This window comes from Bombina bombina, chromosome 1 (assembly GCF_027579735.1).
Source record: "Bombina bombina isolate aBomBom1 chromosome 1, aBomBom1.pri, whole genome shotgun sequence".
Taxonomy (NCBI): Eukaryota; Metazoa; Chordata; class Amphibia; order Anura; family Bombinatoridae; genus Bombina; species Bombina bombina.
This window is the reverse complement of record NC_069499.1, coordinates 608,179,093-608,201,178: the sequence shown is the minus strand read 5'-3', so window position 1 is coordinate 608,201,178 and position 22,086 is coordinate 608,179,093. Positions and strand designations below refer to the sequence as shown.

General features: G+C 37.2%; 1 long non-coding RNA gene across 1 annotated transcript in view; it reads right to left on the bottom strand.

The window, feature by feature from the left end:
• Positions 1-241: 241 nt before the first annotated feature.
• LOC128638986 (uncharacterized) overlaps positions 242-22,086 on the bottom strand; it is a 144,588-nt gene continuing 122,743 nt past the window's right edge. The window contains exon 3 of the long non-coding RNA XR_008399135.1: positions 242-276. This is a non-coding gene — a long non-coding RNA (uncharacterized LOC128638986). The remainder of the gene's footprint in view (positions 277-22,086) is intronic.

Genomic DNA, 22,086 nt, shown 5'->3' with positions numbered 1-22,086 from the left:
ACTTTTATGAAGGTGCATGGGGACATATTGCAGAAATTTAAAAGAAGATATTTTTTGTACTTCATTATCTAGGCAAAGTTTTATTTGTTGCAAGTTAAGAGAAAGAATCATGATTGCATTATACACAGTCATTAATCAGTTGTTTGCAAGTCTTTCATACCATGAAGGATATAGTCTCACCAGGATCAGAAAATGCAAGATTTCATCTCATACTATTTTAATTTGCTGAATCCTATATGGCCACGATACAGATCTTGGATGAAAATGCTGGGGAAGCTGCAATAGAAAATATCGTTGAGTGGTCAAGATTGTGAATGTTTCCACTTTAATAGTACTTTATAAAGAAATGCAACAAGAATCTAGAATGGTAGACATACAACTACACACTCAGCAGAGTTCTTTTAAAAGAAAGGTAGATTACAATCATTGGTTGGAAGCAACGTAAACATAGAAATAAAGATTTTTATGGCAAATAACAACCATAGACCCAAAAAGTCTGCTCACAGTTTCCTAAAATTGTAAACTTATCTAGTTCAAAGGATAACCAGGCATTCTTGAAGTCTCTCACAGTGTTTTATTCCATGAATTAACCACCCTTTTTTTGTAAAGAAGTGTTTCCGCAAATTACACCTGAGTCTACTACCCTTCAGCTTGAGATCATAATCCCTTGTTCTAAAAAAAAATTTTTATGAAAAAAAAAACGCAGCCTCAACTTTACTAAGTCCCTTAATAAACTTGAAAGTTACTATCATATTACTTCTATCCCTTTGCTCCAATAAGCTGTACATAATTAGGTATTTGGGCCTTTCCTGGTACGTTTTATTTTTTAGACCATGTACCACTTTAGTTGTCCTTTAAACAGATTCTAGTTCGTCTATATCCTTCTGGAGATATGGGGCCAGATTTAACAAGCAGTGGATGTTGATGTGTTCGCCTGAAGTTTCCAGCTCGCCGGAAACCTAAGTTAAGAAGCAGTGGCCGTAAGACTGCTGCGCCTTAACTTCTCAGCAACCTTTTAGGTGGCAAACTGCAATTATCCCGATCCGATACAATCGGGATGATTGACACCCCCTGCTATTGGCTGATTGGCCACGAATGTGCAGGTGGCGGCATTGCACAAGCATTTCACAAGAAATGTTAAATGCTGACAGTGAATCATGTCTGCCCAGCATTTAATAAATCTACCCCATGGCCTCCAGGCTGTACTCAATACTCAAGATGAGGCATAACTGGTGATCTTTAAAGTGGTTTAAGAACTTTACTATTTTTGCTGCAAATACCTCTACCAATACAACCAAGCATTTTACTGGCTTTACTCGCTGCAGTACTACATTGCTTACTAAATATTAAATAATCTGAAATAATAATTCACAAATCCTCTTTTTTAACAGTCAGTAATGTACCATTAAGTTTGTATTTAACATTATGATCACTTCTTATTTGGTCCACCCCTCCTGGAACATCAACTCTATTACAAAATGTTATATCATTTGTAGCCGTTTGCTAATATCACTGATACATTTGTTAAACAAAACAGGCACCTAAACTGGCCCCTGAGAAACACCACTAGTAACTGACCCCTCTACTGAAAGCCCTCCATTTACTAAGACACTCTGTTATCTATCCTTAAGCCAGCATTCTACCCAATTCAACCAAGTTCTATTATTTTTGAGTCTAGACTAAGGAGATGCAGTTTATGCTGATATCTAGATATGCTACATCAACTGCTCTACCCTGGTCTAATACTTTAGTTATGTAATAAAAGAGTCAATTTCATTAGTATGACATGATCTCACTAAAGTAAAACTTATGCTGACTTTGGTCCTCTAAATTATTTGTCTTTATGTAAGTCCTAATTCTTTATTTTAAGAGAGTTTTCATTAATTTCTCTACTGCTGAAGTTTAACTGACTGTCATATAGTTACCAGATACTTCTATACTGCCCTTTTTATGATTATATTCCAGTTATCTGTAAAAACTCTTGTCAATAGTGACAGTGTCAGAAGGTAGTTTTTACACGGTAGTTGGAACCCAAAATAATCTATTCAGCCACTGGAAGACAGAGCGATAATGTGCAACATTTTAAAGATTAGCTTCTGTGGAAATCAATGTCGATTTATTTTTGTCATGTGGAAGAAAATGAACACATTAATTTTCTCAGTTGGATGTCAGGAAATTAGCCTCTGCAAAGTCTAGAAGAAGATTATTGAAATCTGCTGTCTCATTTTTTGCAGTATATTTCTGTCTGTTCTTATTTTTTATGCATTGTTTGCATTGGTTTATTTTGGTCAGTACTATGTAGAGAGAGGCAAGAAAATTAGAAATTAAACCCAAAATACTGAAATTTCTATATTGTGGCCCTTCATACTTCCTTCCGTTCTTGCTTGTCCCATTAGTCTTCCTTTTATGTGCATTCAGCCAACATCAAGGTGTCCAAAAATGGAAGCAACCTTTAAATTTGTAAAAGAAATAGTGTCCAGTTTTTATTAATTGTCCCATCGGATCTCTCATTTGTAAATATGATCGAGTGGTATGAGCCAAGATATAGAAATGTCTGTGTTTTGGGTTCATTATTAATGTTCCTAGTCAAATAAAGGAAGAAAATAAAGGTACATAAAATGATAAGTACATGGAGTGACACCTTAATATAGTTTTATCCTTTAAGGCCACATCACCAAACATATGATGTTTTCTTTCCCACAAGCACTGTAACAGGTGTCTACAATTTAAACTTCATTTAACTGTAAAGGGCCTGGAAATACTGCAGGACATTTAAAACTCCTTCTGCAGGGCACATTTTCATAAGAAAAATAGTAAAACTATACCCTATCCTTTTTGTTATTCCCATGACTGGCCTATTTAAAAATGTGCTATTTCTGTAAATGTTGTTCTTTGCCTGGCCTAGCTTAATGGGTGCTATTTTTAGTTAGTGTAAACATGTGTTCTTGAACATTTCATTGTAGGCAAAATATCTGTCTGAATGTGCAGTGGCAGGTCAGGTTCAATAACTGCTTTGATCCAGTTAATATTTCCTGTATGTTCATTCCAAGGTTCTCAGACTCAGTAAGTACTAAGGGCTATATTACTAGTGGTGCGCATAACTGTTGCATGCAAGCGATAAGGGTTTATCTAGGCTCTATGTGCGTGTAGTAAGTAGCGCGCCTATTACAAGTTTAAAGTAAATGCGTTCTCTTGAATTTAATGCGTGTTGGGATAGCGCGACTTCAGAGCTCTGGTTAACTGTTCCGCAAGTCAAAAAAGTTGCACAAAACATTGAAAATACATGTAAAAATACAGTTACACTTTATAATAGCACTGTCTAATAAAAACTATTAAAATAAAATTGCATAAAAAAAGTTATGACGGTTCAAATGTATTGTACTTACATGGCCCTACCTCAATCCTATTAGGTAAGAAAAGGGCTCTGCCAGTAATATGGAAATGGATCCTTTCCCACAGGTGTACCTCTTTGCTCCGTGCCTCTTAGAGTTGGTAGTCCACTTCTCAGTTATTTTTTTCTGCTCCCATGTGTGCTTGTTGTGAAAATAAATCAGGAAAAATCTAAAAGTGTTGCTCCGTTTATTTAAAAACAACATTTTAAAAATACATTAAGCAACTCACATTAAATACTCTCAATTAGGCATGATGTAAGAATAATAGCATATGTAAAAGAAGTTAAGTTTAAGTGGGCCCAGGGGGAACGCCCAGTTCATTAAAACCTTAAGCATTTTGAAGTTTCCAGTGATACTTCTTCACCAGATGTAGTTCCTGTAAGTACAATACCACACCAGCATTATACTATATCCTATCCTCAAACTCTTCAAAATGTAATTACAAAAATCATAGCAGAACTATTAGTAAATTCCTTGAGACACATTTGAGGACATATATATTGTTATAGCTATTTAAAAGAAGTAGCCAGTGGTACTGTGTTGTACATACACATGTACTGAACAGTAGGCTGTACCTTTGATTAATGACTGAAATTTCTATCTGGTGTTCTATACGTATATTCATCTTTACATACATCTTTATCATTTGATGAAAATCAGTTTGCATTAATTGTTCTGTGCACAACTTTTTTCTCTGTTTGTTGGATTTGCATTTTTTTAAATATATTTTCTACTATGTATCAATGCATTAGTAAAGAAGACTATTCTGGCGTATGTTTGAAGTTGTTCAATTTAACCTTTTAAGGACTTCACAAATGTAATGTTGAATAAAATAATGCATAGAAATCTGTAAGTGTATTCAAATTCAACTACACCTCACTTTAAAGACAGATACAGCACAATAGAAAATGTGCAATGATCTGTGAAAAACTGCTTTCTACAAAGGACCTTTCCTTACTATGGGAAGCAGTTTACTTGTTATATGAGGTCCAACAACATATTATATTGGATTCATTGGTTGATTCCACTGTGAGGTCTGAGAACATTTAAATCTCAGTCCAAGAGTATGTTATTGCATCTAGCCCACTGGGGCTGACACTGTGAACATGCAGTTAATATACTTACTTCTTTTGCAGTTAATAGAATGCATGATCAGTACCATAAGCATCAGTGTGCACAAGTCAGTGAGTATTAGTAAATACTGCATTGGTCATCTTAAGTGAATTTTATTGCAGTGAGACCAAGATGTTTAGCAGTAAGTTTGTAGGTTATTTCCACTGAGAGCATTATTAACCTGCCACCTTGCAGGGCTAGTCCTAGTGAATATGCTATTTAATATCAGTTCCAATTAGTGCAATGCAAGATCAATCTGAGTGCACAGAGCAGGATAAGCTTCTGTGCAATGTCTCACACATCAGGACAAGCAGCTCGTGCTGAGCACTGTGTGGGAGAGCTTCCTGTGTGGGATGATAAACTGACTCATTGCTGGATCTGTGAAATAATCTCTTTAACTCCTTATTAGCAGCACTGTGATCTGGTATAAGAGTGACAACGGCTATGAGATAACATCACATTGCACTCATTAGCTGGAGTGAAACCAAAACAAACTAACCAATTAAAACATATTCTTTATTGAATTCCATCTGATGAGAAAATGAGTCAGGCATTGTTATAGTTATACTAGCTGTTTTTCTGCTGAGCCTGAAGAAACCATCATATGGCTACTCACAATATGACTTCTTCAGATGCACCTAAATAAGATGGCCTCAAGTATTGTTTTTAAATATATTATATGTTATCTGTAAGTTTAAGACAGGAGCTTCAGGCTTCATCAATTTCCATCCTAAGGCTGTAGATTCAACAACCACATCAATACCTAAAACAACTTATTATTGATTGTGATCTTTTTTTTATACATATTTAAAAAGATTGGTTGGCTCCTAACTTTTTTTAATAAGGGAAGCCCGAGGACAGGTTTGAAACCCCCTGGCATAGTGTTTATAAAAGAAGAAATATACTGTGTATTAATCAATTATATTATCAGTAATTCTCTGGCCAAAGTGGCCATCAACTGACTCAAAGCAAGAGTGAACTGTATCTTATCTGCTAGCTGCTGATTCAAGTATGTTTTTGTTTTAAACCTTGCATTTTTATTGAGGATAATAAAATATATAAACATAAAAAAAAAAATGAATGAGGTTCAAATAAGGTCACATATGTATGCATCCTGATCAACAGTCAAAGCTTCAAAATTTAACATCATATTTGACATGCATAAGTATACATGAAAAATTATTATCTTTCCTCATAATTTTTTACCCCTAACTTTGAGTAGGTCGCTCTTGGGCCTTAGTATTGTAAATTCTTTAGAGAAAGGGGTTAATATTATTTCTATTATTTTGTAGCCATATCTATAGCAGCTTTAACGAAACATTTCTCGAACCATCAAGTATGGTTTAATTTTAATGTACTTCATTACCTTTTGTTTAACTTCTCTTGCTATGGATAAAAATTAGACATAACTGTACTGAAACGTATCTCTGTCTGTTAAACTTGCAGAGAAGCCAATCCCAAGAGTACCGTGCAATGATACTACTATTTGAGTAATTTGCAGAATCAGAAAAGTGCCATCACACAAAAAGCTGTCAGATTAGCTCCAATAAGTACCACCCAGGCAAACACTGACAAACAGCAATCCATATGTCTAACCCTCAGAACAAATTATTGACATTTCACAAGACATATCCAGATCATATAAATGTCACTGTGTATACAATTTAAATTCACAGAACCTGAAGTTATATCAATTTATTGTATAGGATCTAACAAGGCATTGTTTTTTGATGACGCTACACTTTCCCTTTGGCTTCTTGTTTTGTTGCTTCCATATAGATCTTTTATACGCCAGTAAAAACATCTGCTAAATATTTGTTTTTGGGCAGCTAACCAACCAAATGTTGGAAATCAGGATGCTTTGGTCATATATGCATTTTGATGTTTGACCTACTATGGGTCAAAACTGTATTTACCTGTATTTTTGCAACATTATCTTCCAAATAACCCTAAAAAACACAAGATCATCACTGGGTGGGCAATAAATATTCTGTAATGCAATAAACACCAGAGTATCCCCGTGCAAGAGGACATCTGCAGCATTATCCTTTACAAGTAATCAGGTCTTACTAAAAACAGACAGCTTTTACTATCAGGAGTTTCACTCAAAAATCTATTTGAGATATTATTATCATAAACTGTTGTCTTCAGAAAAGTTATAGTTGTATAGTCATGCTTGAACTAATCAGTAAGAGACTGAAAAAAAAGAGTACAAATGTAGCACTCATGACGTTTTTGTGTTATATTTGAATAAATATGGTAGCATGAAGCAAAGAAACATAAATAAAACTTAGCGTTTATTATATTAACTTAAAAAAGGGAAAAAATATAGGAAAAATAACACACTTTTAAAATATGCATATGCCTGTATTTATGGTTAAATATGACAGAGTACGAAATCCGCGGCTCAAATATTCCCTGTAAATAGGGTTGCTTAGGATTCCTGTCTGTGATTAACCCTGTAATTGTATTGATATCATGCAATAGATAAAAATACACTTGAGTGTAGGCATACATCTGCAACCTATGTTATAAATAAATAAAAAATGTGTGTTCTCAATAAATCGTTAATCTAAGGAGATCAAAAATCTATACCAATAAATAACCGTTATTAGTAGTATGAGTATCTTCAAATTATAGCCTGTACAAATTGTAGTCTATAAATGATCTCAGCAAATTGTGGCTCGAAGGACATCGGTACCTATACCTTGATTACCGTTAAATTACCGCTATGATTGATAATAGATACCATGACACTAGTATCTAGGTGTTAAATAAGTAGCAAATTACCTTTCTGGAAATACCAGATATACCTATTAATATCAACAAAGAGGAGAGCAACCAATGTTGCTCAAAGCAAAGTTCAGAGCAGGATACTATAGTATGCTGTGAGAGAGACTGTCACCTTCGCGACATGTAATGTTAAATGGGATAATGCAGACTGATACAAAAACCGGAAGGAATGCAGCTAATTCACTTGCATTTGGGCTCAGGGTAGAAGGCAGGCTATTGATGCGACTTTTTTTTTTTTTTTTATATATATATATATAATAAGGTATTATATTTTATTCCTTATTATTTGGAAAGACCTGTAAAAATGGGCCGTGCAAACAAGATGCCTTGAAAACAGTCACTGTTAGACATATGTATCATAAACTTTATGCTCCAGCCGTGAGATGTGTTCACATACGCCACCTACATTTATCACACTTGCAGGAGTAGGATGATTAAACAGTTAATGATATTATTTGCCTGTCAGCTCGATATCCATAGCGTTAATCAGGCTCAAGTTTATACACTATTCCTCATCTCCATAGCGAAAAACGCAGGGTCATAGCATGTAACATGTGAATGATCTGTAGCAGATATAAATAGGCAATACTCACAGCGCTGGATCTCAGTATCTCTTGCGGTCATTCAATGCCTAATTATCAGTGCCGGCTTCTTTAATCCTCCAGTGCCTGGGTTCTGTTGTGGAGCAAGTGAAGCAATCCCGGGTGTAAATGGCTAATGACGAGCTTCCGTTCCCAAGTAACACTACTCCGCCTCTCTCTTTGACGCACACATTCCCCTGTCAGCTGGGATCATCCGGGGATCCGTGTCGGCTGGTATATGCTGGCGGAAGTGGAGTCCCTGTACTTCACAGTAGAAATATAACAAAAAAGTATCCAAAGCATGTACCGATAGGAAAAGAAAAAAGTCCCTTGATATCCAACTTGTAGATTTAAAAAAACAGCAAGCCTTTATTTAAACTTTTCAGCAGGATAAAACATGGTCATATAAAAACTCTCAGCAGAGAGACAAGGTGAAAATGTCTGACCGGTTTCGGCCCTGTGTGGCCGTAGTCATAGACAGTTAACAGGTATCTATGGTGCACACCTTATATACCTGTTAACCACTCCCCAAGTGGGTGGACCAATTCTTGCAACCACTAGTTCAAAGACTACCAATTTTTGTGAAAGATACCACTCATGTGCTCACAAGACTTGAGGATGTGACTTGGGAGGAGGGGTACAGTTGGACTACCATTGATGTGGTGTCTCTGTACTCCTCCATACCTCACGAGTGTGGCCTCCAGGCCATCTCGTATTTTCTGAAAAGGGACACCGAAATTTCACCCGAACAGAGAGATTATGTACTTAGAGTGGTTAGTTTTCTACTCCGTCATAATTTCTTTATGTTCGAGGGTAAGTTTTACCTCCAGAGACGTGGAACCGCTATGGGGGCGAAATTTGCCCCCTCCTACGCGAACCTGTTTATGGGATGGTGGGAGCGCTTCCACGTCTTTGGGGGTAACAGAAACTATACGCAATATATTGTCAAATATCTGCGCTACATTGATGACTTGCTAGTCATCTGGTCAGGTAGTAAAGATCAACTTGACACACTAGTCAATTGGCTCAACATCAATAGTGTTGGTCTGCGTTTCACCTTTGAGTGGGACCAGACCAGCATTAATTACTTGGATGTTACCCTCAGTTTTGATGGCGAAACCGGGGGTGTATCCTCAACTCTCTACAGGAAGCCCATCTCCGGGAACACGCTGTTACATGCCAGAAGTAGCCATCCGAGGCATGTATTTAAAGGCATTGCCAAAGGTCAATTCATGCGCATTAAAAGAAACTGTTCCCGGAGAGAGGACTTCCTGAGGGAGAGTGAGGACTTGAAAATGAGATTACAGGAGAGGGGTTATTCCAAACACCTCATCAATAAGGCCTTTATGGAAGTCTCCATAATGGATATGAAAGGTAATGGGGGTAAGAAAAGAGAAAACATACTCAGTCATGATACTACCTACAGAATTAAACCCACTCTAGTGACTGCTTTCTCTAACCAATACGATAAGGTTTGTAAGGTCATTGAAAGGAATTTGCCCATACTCCGAGGTGACACAGTATTGAGACGCATTATGGATGATGGATGTAATTTCATCTATAAACGTAATGTGTCTCTGGGCAACATGCTGTCCCCCAGTATGCTGCCCCAAAAGGAGAGTGGCAGCTCATGGTTACAAGTTAAGGGAACATACAAATGTGGGAAAAAGACATGTAAGTCATGCGACCACATGGTTGTCTCAAAATCATTTTCTTCAACCACGACGCTGGAGGTCTTTGACACCAGGGGCTGCATTAAGTGTGGTAGCAGATATGTCATCTACTTAATTGAATGCACTCAGTGCAAAAAGCAATATGTTGGTAGAACGACTAGGCCTGTGGGCAAACGGATTAGAGAGCACCTCTCTTACGTTTCCCAGGAAAGGGCTGTTTCTGCTTTATCCAAACATTTTTTGGATGTACATATGGGAGATGTTGGAACCTTCAGGTGGCGGGCTATCGAGTCTGTGTCCAGACCACCTAGGGGAGGTGATTTACTTCATATCCTCTCCAGGCAAGAGATCTATTGGATCCACAGGCTCGGTAGCCTTGTACCTGAGGGTTTTAACTCAGAATTCGATATTATACATTTTTGGCATAGATAGTTTCGGACATTATTCAAATTTCACCTAATATAATTCCTGACACTAATTAGGTAGTTATACTCACAAATATATAGTAAATTGTCTAGACTGATATGCATATATCAGGCTAAGATGTGGAGGGCATAATAATTTAATAAAAATAATATTAGGTTGACTAGTGTCTAGATGTATCAACTATATAGCTCATATAAAATATTTTGAGTGGCCAATTATATATTTGGCTTTAGCATATATCTAGGAATTTGTTTGCACATCTATATATATATATATATATATTTATTTATTACTAATTACCTATATAAGGTTTTATATATTGCCTATTTCTTATTTATAACTGCAACATCTATGTTCAAGTTGTTCATCTGGTTTCCTTTGACACTAGCGTTAACTTTTATTAATTTATTAATTTATAATTTATATTCTATCTTATTGTGTTTTGTAGAATAGGCTTAATTTATTTTAATATCTAGATGTGTATGTATACATTTATGCAATCATTTATTTATTTACTTATTTATATGAACACTGGTTTAACCATCTATGTATTTACACACTAGTCTCACTAATTTTCTCTGACCTCATCTGTATATATATGAGACGATTATAACACCTATAGCCCTTATTTATATGTATGTGTTTTGTATATCTCCCTATATCTTTATATTATATTATTCATATTATTCATTTGATTCTCCAATGATCATTATTATTATCTTTATATTTTTGTACTATATTTGTACTATATATGATTTTCTCCCCCCCCCCCCTCTTTTCTTTAAAGCACAGAGTTACAAGTTGTTTTTAGGTAAATTTACAATACCACTCCCAGTAGGGGAGTGGTTAACAGGTATATAAGGTGTGCACCATAGATACCTGTTAACTGTCTATGACTACGGCCACACAGGGCCGAAACCGGTCAGACATTTTCACCTTGTCTCTCTGCTGAGAGTTTTTATATGACCATGTTTTATCCTGCTGAAAAGTTTAAATAAAGGCTTGCTGTTTTTTTTAAATCTACAAGTTGGATATCAAGGGACATTTTTCTTTTCCTATCGGTACATGCTTTGGATACTTTTTTGTTATATACCTATTAATATCGTTTGCGATGGTCTATAAATGTTCTCGACCGGATTATGGCTCAAAGAGACTAATACCTATACCTTTTAATTACCGTTAAATTACAACTATAAGTGATAGTCGATGCTATGGCACTAGTGTCCAGGTGCTAAATTACTAACAAATAACCTTTCTGGAAATACCAGATATACCTATTAATACCGTTTACTATAATTGTTCTCAACAGATTGGGGCTCAAAGGAGACCGATACCTATACCTTTTAATTACCGTTAAGTTGCCACTATGAGTAATGATGGATGCTATAGCACTAGTATCCAGATCCTGATTTTATAGCAGATTATCTTTCTTGAGATACCAGAGATCTATACCATTTAAATACCGCTATCTTTAGTGAAAAAATAGGAGATACTCATAGTGAGTAGACAATCTCTGTGTATAACGTTTATTTAACTCAGTAGTGCCATTGGTTTTCTCTACTAAAAAATAGTTTTATAGTCAATAAACCCCATAATTTTAAACTTCCAATGTAGTTATTAAAATTAAAACATACAATTATAGATCTCCAACAATTAGAAGAATGGTCCTGAATTCAGGACTAAAACAAAGTCCTGAAACATCCAAATCCCACCTCCTGATTTACTACACCCCACCCTGTACCATTCAGCCACTGGAATTTATTTTATAAAGAATATGAGAAGAAAGTATCAATATAAAGAAGACCTGCTGCTGCTGGCTAAAAGAGTCTGCTCTTCAGCCAAACTTCCGAGAAGGTAATATTATGAGTTGCCTAAGGCATGGACCTCACAGACAGGGATTACTGGCATTTTATAAAATTAACTGTTTATTACCTGTGCACAGGAACACAATTACAGTCTGCACACAGGCTTCTGTTGTGGGCAAAGCAGGGCAGGGCAGGAATGTAGCCTCTAGGTGCTGCGTTACCACTTGCCTCATCACTCTGGTGTGTAGAGTCAGGAGCGGTAGTTGTAATTTGCTGTCATTTGCAGGTCAGTGGGAGTGATGTAGATTGGTGTGTGGACGGTCAACCCTCCCCTGAAGCAGCAGGACGCAGAGGGTGACACTGTAAATAGCACGCTTCACTCCCTTGTCCCCTGCCCAGCCTAGCTGGTGCTGCTCTGCTTGTGCTTGTAGTGTCAGATGCGCTCACAGTGAGGGAAGATGACAGTGGAAATGTAGGACCTAGCCTGCCCTAGAGTTGACCCCGTATTCAGTACTTACTACATAATAAATAAATACACAAACAACAGAGACGGGTGTAAAAAGGCTGCAGCCCACGTTTATTAACACATTAACATAACCAATAACCATAATCCAATATTTTATTTTATTTTATGAGTGCTAGCCCCCCGTGAACCTCATGTGCCTTCCACTGGCTACAAGCCGGGTATGCTTACCATTAATAATCTCTTCCCAATACAGGGAGGTACCATCTTATCCTCCACTTATGCTAAACCCGAGGCCAGCACTCTGTCTCAGCTGCGACACCACTACCTAATTAAAGAGAGGGAGTTCTGATTTTTCCCACCTCGACTAACAGCTTCTGTGGTCTCCACTCCTTTATCTCCTTCCTTGCTAGGCTCCACCCCCAACTACAGTATTGTTATATCATCTGTGGGGAGTTGTCTATATCAGAAGAATTATTTTAGCAAATTATAAAAAGAATTCATTTGATACAGGAAAAATATGGTATTTCATATTACAGGAACAACATATTTAAAATCATCTTGCACCTAGGATTTACTTTAATCCACACCTCCGTAACTCGTAAGATAACAATGTAAATTATCTTGGAGCATTTTTCCAAAAGAAAGGTAACAAGACTTTTTCCAGGAAGAACCCCTGCTGTTTGTAAACACAAAAAGAGACAAAAAATCAGATAACAAAAGCATGTGTCCAGGAGTTACCTGAACAGGAAATCACCTTGGGGGCTTTATCAATGGAACAGAGAGAACTGTTGTTCCAACTCAAAAGATTAGAGTCCCATTGTCTAAGATTTTGTTTATACTTTAGTGGATGGAATTACAAACAAATGGGCCCTCACTCATATGTTAATGAGATGCCTGCTAGTCTAAGTGACCAACTCAGACACTCCCTAATAAACGAAATACAACATTTGTGTGGGAAGGAAATGTAAAAAGTTAAAAGTTTGAATGTAGCAATAAGTTAAATATGGAATTAAGTATATGAAATAACCAGTATGTATGCCTATGTATATAAATATATATATATATATATATATATATAACAAATAGAAACACCCAGCACTCACCAGCTAGCTCACAGCTAAGATAAAATCACAACTGGAAAGGTTAGTCACCGCATCTGGCCAAATGGGAAAGCTCAGGCACCATGTCAAGGTCCTTTCCTTTGCCTGAGTCCCTAACACAGGCAAACCATCATGCGAGCTCACAAAGCCAAACAAACTGAGAACAAAGAAGGGGTGCACAGGTGGCTGTAATCACCCATAGAAAATACAAAACATGGAAGGGAACTGCACTCCAAGACCGGATCAGGTACACATCCTGTGACTCAGTAACATCCAGCCCTGGGTGCTAAATAGCACTCCAAAAAAGCTGTGATGTCACCAGAGCCACAGGCAGTTAACCCCAGTCCAGAATGGGTGCTTTTTTGGAGTGCTATTTAGCACCTAGGGCTGGATGTTACTGAGTCACAGGATGTGTACCTAATCCGGTCTTGGAGTGCAGTTCCCTTCCATGTTTTGTATTTTCTATGGGTGATTACAGCCACCTGTGCACCCCTTCTTTGTTCTCAGTTTGTTTGGCTTTGTGAGCTCGCATGATGGTGTGCCTGTGTTAGGGACTCAGGCAAAGGAAAGAACCTTGACGTGGTGCCTGAGCTTTCCCATTTGGCCAGATGCGGTGACTAACCTTTCCAGTTGTGATTTTATCTTAGCTGTGAGCTAGCTGGTGAGTGCTGGGTGTTTCTATGTGTAATATTACTTTTTATTTGTAATCTCCCTTGTTTCTTGCACCCATTCCGGACTGGGGTTAACTGCCTGTGGCTCTGGTGACATCACAGCTTTTTTGGAGTGCTATTTAGCACCCAGGGCTGGATGTTACTGAGTCACAGGATGTGTACCTGATCCGGTCTTGGAGTGCAGTTCCCTTCCATGTTTTGTATTTTCTATGGGTGATTACAGCCACCTGTGCACCCCTTCTTTGTTCTCAGTTTGTTTGGCTTTGTGAGCTCGCATGATGGTGTGCCTGTGTTAGGGACTCAGGCAAAGGAAAGGACCTTGACGTGGTGCCTGAGCTTTCCCATTTGGCCAGATGCGGTGACTAACCTTTCCAGTTGTGATTTTATCTTAGCTGTGAGCTAGCTGGTGAGTGCTGGGTGTTTCTATGTGTTGTATTACTTTTTATTTGTAATCTCCCTTGTTTCTTGCACCCATTCCGGACTGGGGTTAACTGCCTGTGGCTCTGGTGACATCACAGCTTTTTTGGAGTGCTATTTAGCACCCAGGGCTGGATGTTACTGAGTCACAGGATGTGTACCTGATCCGGTCTTGGAGTGCAGTTCCCTTCCATGTTTTGTATTTTCTATGGGTGATTACAGCCACCTGTGCACCCCTTCTTTGTTCTCAGTTTGTTTGGCTTTGTAAGCTCGCATGATGGTGTGCCTGTGTTAGGGACTCAGGCAAAGGAAAGGACCTTGACGTGGTGCCTGAGCTTTCCCATTTGGCCAGATGCGGTGACTAACCTTTCCAGTTGTGATTTTATCTTAGCTGTGAGCTAGCTGGTGAGTGCTGGGTGTTTCTATGTGTTGTATTACTTTTTATTTGTAATCTCCCTTGTTTCTTGCACCCATTCCAGACTGGGGTTAACTGCCTGTGGCTCTGGTGACATCACAGCTTTTTTGGAGTGCTATTTAGCACCCAGGGCTGGATGTTACTGAGTCACAGGATGTGTACCTGATCCGGTCTTGGAGTGCAGTTCCCTTCCATGTTTTATATATATATATATATATATATATATATATATATATATATATATATAGATAGATAGATAGATAGATAGATAGATAGATAGATAGATAGATAGATATAGATATCAAAATAACAAGAGTATTGCATTGAGCAATGATAATTTTTTATTGGAAGAGTGTCTTCCTTTTTCAAGTCTGAAGCAATACTGACCAATTTGTTGGAATTTACAGATTATATCTTAAAACACAGGCTAAAAAGACAAAGTGTTACAGAGGTCTGAATGCAGGGGGAGGAGGGGATGTCGTAAAAATCATGATGGGGGTTTAGGAGACAGACAAAATAATAATAATGACAAAAGTGTGGACTTAGACTTACCTGTGTATCTATGCATAGAAAGTGTGGAATATACTATGTAATTGACTACAGTATATGAAAGTACATTACAAAACATTTTGATAATGGTTTAAGAAACCAGAGTCCACATTTAGTCCAGAATTTAGCAAGTTGAAGTGCCTTATCATTTTCATTTCAAAGGTTTTTCTTTCCATGGTGTTTTTGAAGTTTCCTCTGAGAATCTTGATTTTGAGGTTTTGAATGGAGTGGTCAGGTTGAGTGAAATGGTGACCAACAGGGGTACAGTATTTTGTTTTACAGTGGTTTTTGATTGAGTGTCTGTGTAAGTTCATCCGAAGGTGCAGTTTTTGGCTTGTTTCTCCAATATAACATCCCACTTCACATGCAGTGCAATGTATCATGTATACCACATTTGCAGATATATATGAATATGCCCCTTTAATGTTATATCATTTACTCTTGTGATTAGCTGTGCTGCTTTCACAAATGTGTTAACATAGTTTGCAGATAGCTTTGTTGCAGCGCTTGGTTCCATTCTGGGTGGTCTTTTTATCAAGGGGTAGCTTTCTTTGGACCAGTTTCTGTTTTAGGTTGGGTGGTTGTCTGAGTACCAGAATATGGGTTTTGGAAAGATTTGTTTGAGTGTGGGATCCTCTAAGAGTAGTGGCTGTAAGTCTTTTATGATTTTTCTTATTCCTTCTACAGCAGGGTTATATTTGAAAACTATTGGGATACGCAATATGTTTTTCTTCTCCCTGTATTGTAGCAAGTGTTCACGTGGGGTATTAAGGGCAGAGTTAATTTGTTTGTTTATAACCCTTGTTTTGTAAACTTTTTCTCTGAATGATTGGGAAAGTGATGGTGTCTGAGCAAATTCTGTGATATCTGGTGGCCTGACTGTAGATTATGGATTTTTTAATGTGATTGCAGCATCTATCTGATGGTTTCCTGTATACAGATGAGTGTAATTTGCCATTTGTGATGGATATTTTTGTATCCAGGAAGCTGACACAGTCTCTAGAAAAGTCCATTTTAAGCTTGATTGATGCATGAAATTGATTAAATGATTTATGAAAATATTCTAGGTTTTTTTCTCCTTCTGTCCATATGATGAAAATATAATCTATGTAGTGAAAGTATTTGAAGGGTTTGTGGGGGTGAGTAGCTAGGAATCTCTGTTCTAAATCAGCCATGAAGAGGTTTGCATACTGTGGTGCCATTTTCATGCCCATGGCTGTTCCCATTGGTTTGTAAATAGATGGAGTTATTGAAAATGAAATAATTGTGGGTGAGTATAAATAAATAAAGTTTACTGACTGTAGAAGCACTATATGTCTGGTTAGAGCTGTCTGATGAAAGAAAGTTTAAGCAGGCATCAATACCATCTTTATGTGGAATATTGCTGTGGGATTCCACATCCATTGTCACAAGTATAGTATCATATATATATATATATATATATATATATATACAAAACACGAAAGGGGACAGCACTCTCAGGCCGGACCGGGTACACATCCCATGACCCTGCAATATGCACAGCCCTGGGTGCAAAAACATCACTCTCAGGAAGCTGCACCATCCACAGAGCCACAGGCAGTTAACCCCAGTCAGGTCTGGGTGCACGTCCCAAATGGGTAAATTACAAAAAATATATACGATAATATAGCACACAGAAAAAGTCCAGCACTCACTTACAAGCTCACAACTAAGATAAAAAGTAACAATGAAAGAGTTAGTTACCGCATCTGGCCAAATGGGACAAGCCCAGGTACCACGTCAAGGTCTCTTCCAAAACCTGGGTCCCTAAACAGCCACACAATGAAGGCTCACAGTCAAACAAACTGGGACAAAATGAAGGGTGCGCAGGCTTATGTAATCTCCCCAGACATATACAAAACACGAAAGGGGACAGCACACTCAGGCCGGACCGGGTACACATCCCATGACCCTGCAACATGCACAGCCCTGGGTGCAAAAACAGCACTTTAAGGAAGCAGCATCGTCCACAGAGCCACAGGCAGTTAACCCCAGTCAGGTCTGGGTGCATGTCCCAAATGGGTAAATTAAAAAAAATATATAAGATAATATAGCACACAGAAAAAGTCCAGCACTCACTTACAAGCTCACAACTAAGATAAAAAGTAACAATGAAAGAGTTAGTTACCGCATCTGGCCAAATGGGACAAGCCCAGGTACCACGTCAAGGTCTCTTCCAAAACCTGGGTCCCTAAACAGCCACACAATGCAGGCTCACAGTCAAACAAACTGGGAAAAAAATAAAGGGTGCACGGGCTTATGTAATCTCCCCAGACATATACAAAACACGAAAGGGGACCGCACTCTCAGGCTGGACCGGGTACACATCCCATGACACTGCAACATGCACAGCCCTGGGTGCAAAAACAGCACTCTCAGAAAGCTGCAACGTCCACAGAGCCACAGGCAGTTAACCCCAGTCAGGTCTGGGTGCACATCCCAAATGGGTAAATTACAAAAAAGGGATTCCACATCCATTGTCACAAGTATAGTATCATATATATATATATATATATATATATATATATATGTATATAAATATATATGTATGTGTGTGTGTGTGTATGTGTATATATATATATATATATATATATATATATGTATGTGACTTGTACATTTATGTATTGTATATAAATATTTATACTGATTACCTGACCAAATTATACTCCCAGGTATCACCATACATTGAGGAGTTATGACAGATTAAGATATACATATAATGAGAAACTATTGTAAAATACTATATAATTTACTATGCCTCATCTGTAACATACATGTATCTGTGAGATACTCGCATAGGGAGATTTATATGTGTATATACCTTATGTATAAATAAGTATCTATCTAAATCATGAGGATTTAATTTTAAACTGGTACCGTTTAGTTAAACAAAAATATTAAATGAAGATATGGAGATTGATGTATATAAAAATTATCTCCCTATGTTAAAACCCATTTGCCCAACTTTAAAGGACAATGCACAAATGATAAGCCATAAAGACATGAATACTTATTTAAGTATATTTGGTAAATTTATGAAGTCTAGCTCACAAATTAGATTAATGAATATGTGTATGTCTATATATATATGTATTGGGGGTATCTATGCAGCTATGAGCTGATGTGATGAGATTTAGAATAAAGACCAGTGAGTGCAGCATTTTCTTCTTAAAGAGGATTAAAGGATTTTTATATATACTGATATATATGCATGTGTGATATATGAAAAATGAATTCTAAGAAGGATAAATGTAAGAATTAGTTCACTTTTATAGCACAGCTCACCATGGCCATCTTGTGGCCAGATAGTAAAAGTACAAACAGCTATACTTAACATTGGGTGAATTATTCCCAAAAGTTAATTAGTATTCATCCAATCACAGGATTGCAGATCCTCACACATCTGTAAATGGCTGTTAGAGATTAGGGCTGAGATATAGTTCAGGATAAATTGGGTCACTGAGCATTCACAAGACACGCTGGGTTGCATAAAGTTAGCGTGAAGCGCTGTCCAATTTTCCCCTGAAAAAGAATTTTGAATCCTGGTGGCACCCATTCAATATTTTTGATATCCTTGGGAACTTTTTGCCTGTTTTTTCTGTAGATTAAGCGATTTTGTGGGACAGGATGCAGAGGAAACACATAGCTTGACTATTGATAACCCAGGGTTTGGAGGAGCAAACATTTGGGGAAGTATAAAAATCTCTTTGATTATATATAAGCAGTTGTTGCATTTAAGGTCCTTATTAAGATTTGTATTAGATTATTATAGGCCCAATTTTTATATGTACTTACCCTCATAGTCTGGTTTATATTGTCTAAGAATCTAATTCACCTAACAATATGAGAAATTTTATTATAAACAGTGTTCACTTAATTCAGTTTATTGTAAGAAAAACCCTGGTGTTATGTTTAAGTATATTTTATTTTAGTAGTTTTATATTCCCTAAGGTTGAGACTTGTTGAGGCATTAGAGAGGTTCCTATGCGTTCCTTCGGCTGTAGATATACATTCTGAATCTGACTGATTGCATTGTATTGTTAAGTTACCAAAACATAATTGTAATGATAATATTTGGCTAAGAATATATTAAATAACCGTTGTTAGTAACATATACTGCATAATTGGTCAATGCTGGTTTATTTTACCTTGTAATAGATTTCACTGTTAGATTTGTACCCATAGGGTTAAAAACTAAGCAAAATAGTATATTTTATTTCATATTGTATCAGAGAGTTTGTTTTGTGTAAATTTAAATGGTATATCGCTTGTTAGTATCTTGTTTAATGTTTAATAAATCTGTATATATTTTTCCAAACTGAATCCTCTGTACTTCACAAATATAATTCACCATGTTTAAAAGGATATCACCTGATTAGAACTACAGAAAAATAATACAAATATATTGGAGGTTACCGCTGAGATAGTCATAATTAATATTGTAATCTAAAATATATAACATGTTGGAGGCATAGCTGAGATCAGTGATATTTTTCACAGCGATATTATTTTGTGTAGTAAATTTGTATTTTTAACACCAAAATTATTTTGTGCAAACAGTGATTTCTAGAAATTAAACAAGCTTTTTTATCTTAGCAAGTACCATACTAAAATAGCTATGTCTTCAACAAAAAGCGACTCTAGCATATCTGTACATGATGAAAATGTGCCCTCCCCAAGATCCTCTGTTCATGAAATGGTTCAGACAGGAACTCTTAAAATAGAAGCCATGAGCCACTTCATGAACAGGCATGATATTAGGGACGATGTATACAATTATATCCAGGGGTTTAAGGCTAAGGCCAAAGGTTTAGTTAAAGATATGTGGGTTGAAGATGGTGAATTTTACCAAGTTTGACTGAAGCCTAGTAAATGCATGGAATTAAGAGGGCGTGATGAGATAATTTTAAAAACTTGGCCTATCCTAATGTATTTGAGCTGTGAGATGTCTAGCCAAATGGCAGGGCAAAACGTACAATTAGGACAGCTAAGGGGTGAAAATTATTCATTGTGAGAAGAAGCCTTTATTAATGGAAATTTAGAGAGTCTAGAAGCTAATAAAAAAAAATTCTGCCTTAAATGAATATAATCAGACATTAGTGGCTAAATTAAAAGCTTTAGAAGAAGATTATGAAAAATGCCAAAATGAAAATAAAACTTTAAAAGCTAGATATTGTAGGGCTGAAAAAGAACATGAACAGGAAATAAATGAATTAAATAGACAAATCAGCAGCAATAAGGAGCCTTTGAATAATAATACTAGTGCTGCAATTATTAACTCAATTAAGGACTGGGTCAGAAGTGAGTTTCAAAATATAAGGTGGGAGGATAAACCAAAGTCCCCAAATTATGGCCCTAATTCAGACCCAGAGATAACTTCCCCCTTAGGCAATTACCTAACTCTGAAGGGCAAGATAATTATTACACTTTAGAGGAAGAAGGCAGTTACTATAGTGGGTCAGAAGGAGGGGCTTGCTTCTCAGACAGCCCATATCAAAATGCACAGGTGAAATTACAGCATAGTAAAGATAGGACAGATAGAGGGCGCTCTAACCCAAACAATAAGATCCCAATGAAATCCGGTAATGTACTTAATAAAGTGTATGACACCCCTATATATAATCAAGATCCAAAGCAGTACACCCATTCTCCAAAAGGGGGAACACTTCTATAATTGATCATTTAGAGGTTAATGAAAATGCCTTAGCTGTATTAAATATAAATGATGGGCAATCTAAAATTGAATTTCTGCCATTGGTATTTGAGGTTAAGCATCATAAATACTTTGCTTCACTAAAAGATATGAATGTCAAATCTTGGAGTAAAATAAAACAACGGTGCTAAGGCAGCGATATACAATTTGAAATGTGGCGCCAATCAGAGCCCAATTGAATTCCTTTCCACACTGAAAAGAGCTTACAGTATGGCCGAAAATTATCCCAAATATGAGAGCTCAGAATTATTTTATGAATCCCTACCCCCTCATAGCAAAGTAAATTTGACTAGAGACTTTGATGAAAACTGTTCATTAGATTGGCTGATTAGGGAAAGTACAAAATGATATGCCATACAGCAAACCAATGACCATGGGGATAAAAGAGAGAAAAATCCCAACCCTAAAGTAGTGGCCAAAACTAGGGTGTCACCTAGCCCCCTCAATTTAGAATAAAAAAAGAATACTTATACAGAAGTGGCCAGAGAAAACAGGCCTAGCCCACAAGGTTTTGAATCTGCCCCTTCCCCATCAAGGGCTGAGGCGCAGAGGGAATATACCCAAGATGGGGGGCATGACCAGAAAAATGGGTATTCCCAAAGAGAAGAATACCCACAAGGTAATAGGTATCCCCATAGAGGTAGATACAATAAGTGGTGCAGATATTCTCAGGATAACCAGTCGCCCCAGTTAAATAGCACACCCCAAGAAAGTAACGCAAGACAAGCTGAACCCCAGGGGCAACCACACCAGGATAGAAACCATGGCCCTGATTCTGAGGGGACCCAATGGTCCAGGAATAACTACTATGGGGAATCAAGAGATAGGCCCAGGGGTAGAGGTAACTTGTACGATCAAGTAGATCAGCTTAGTACCCAGTAAAATCGGTTGAGAGAACAATTCACTAATATGACTCAAGTGTTTACGGCTCAGAAACCGAATAATACTTTT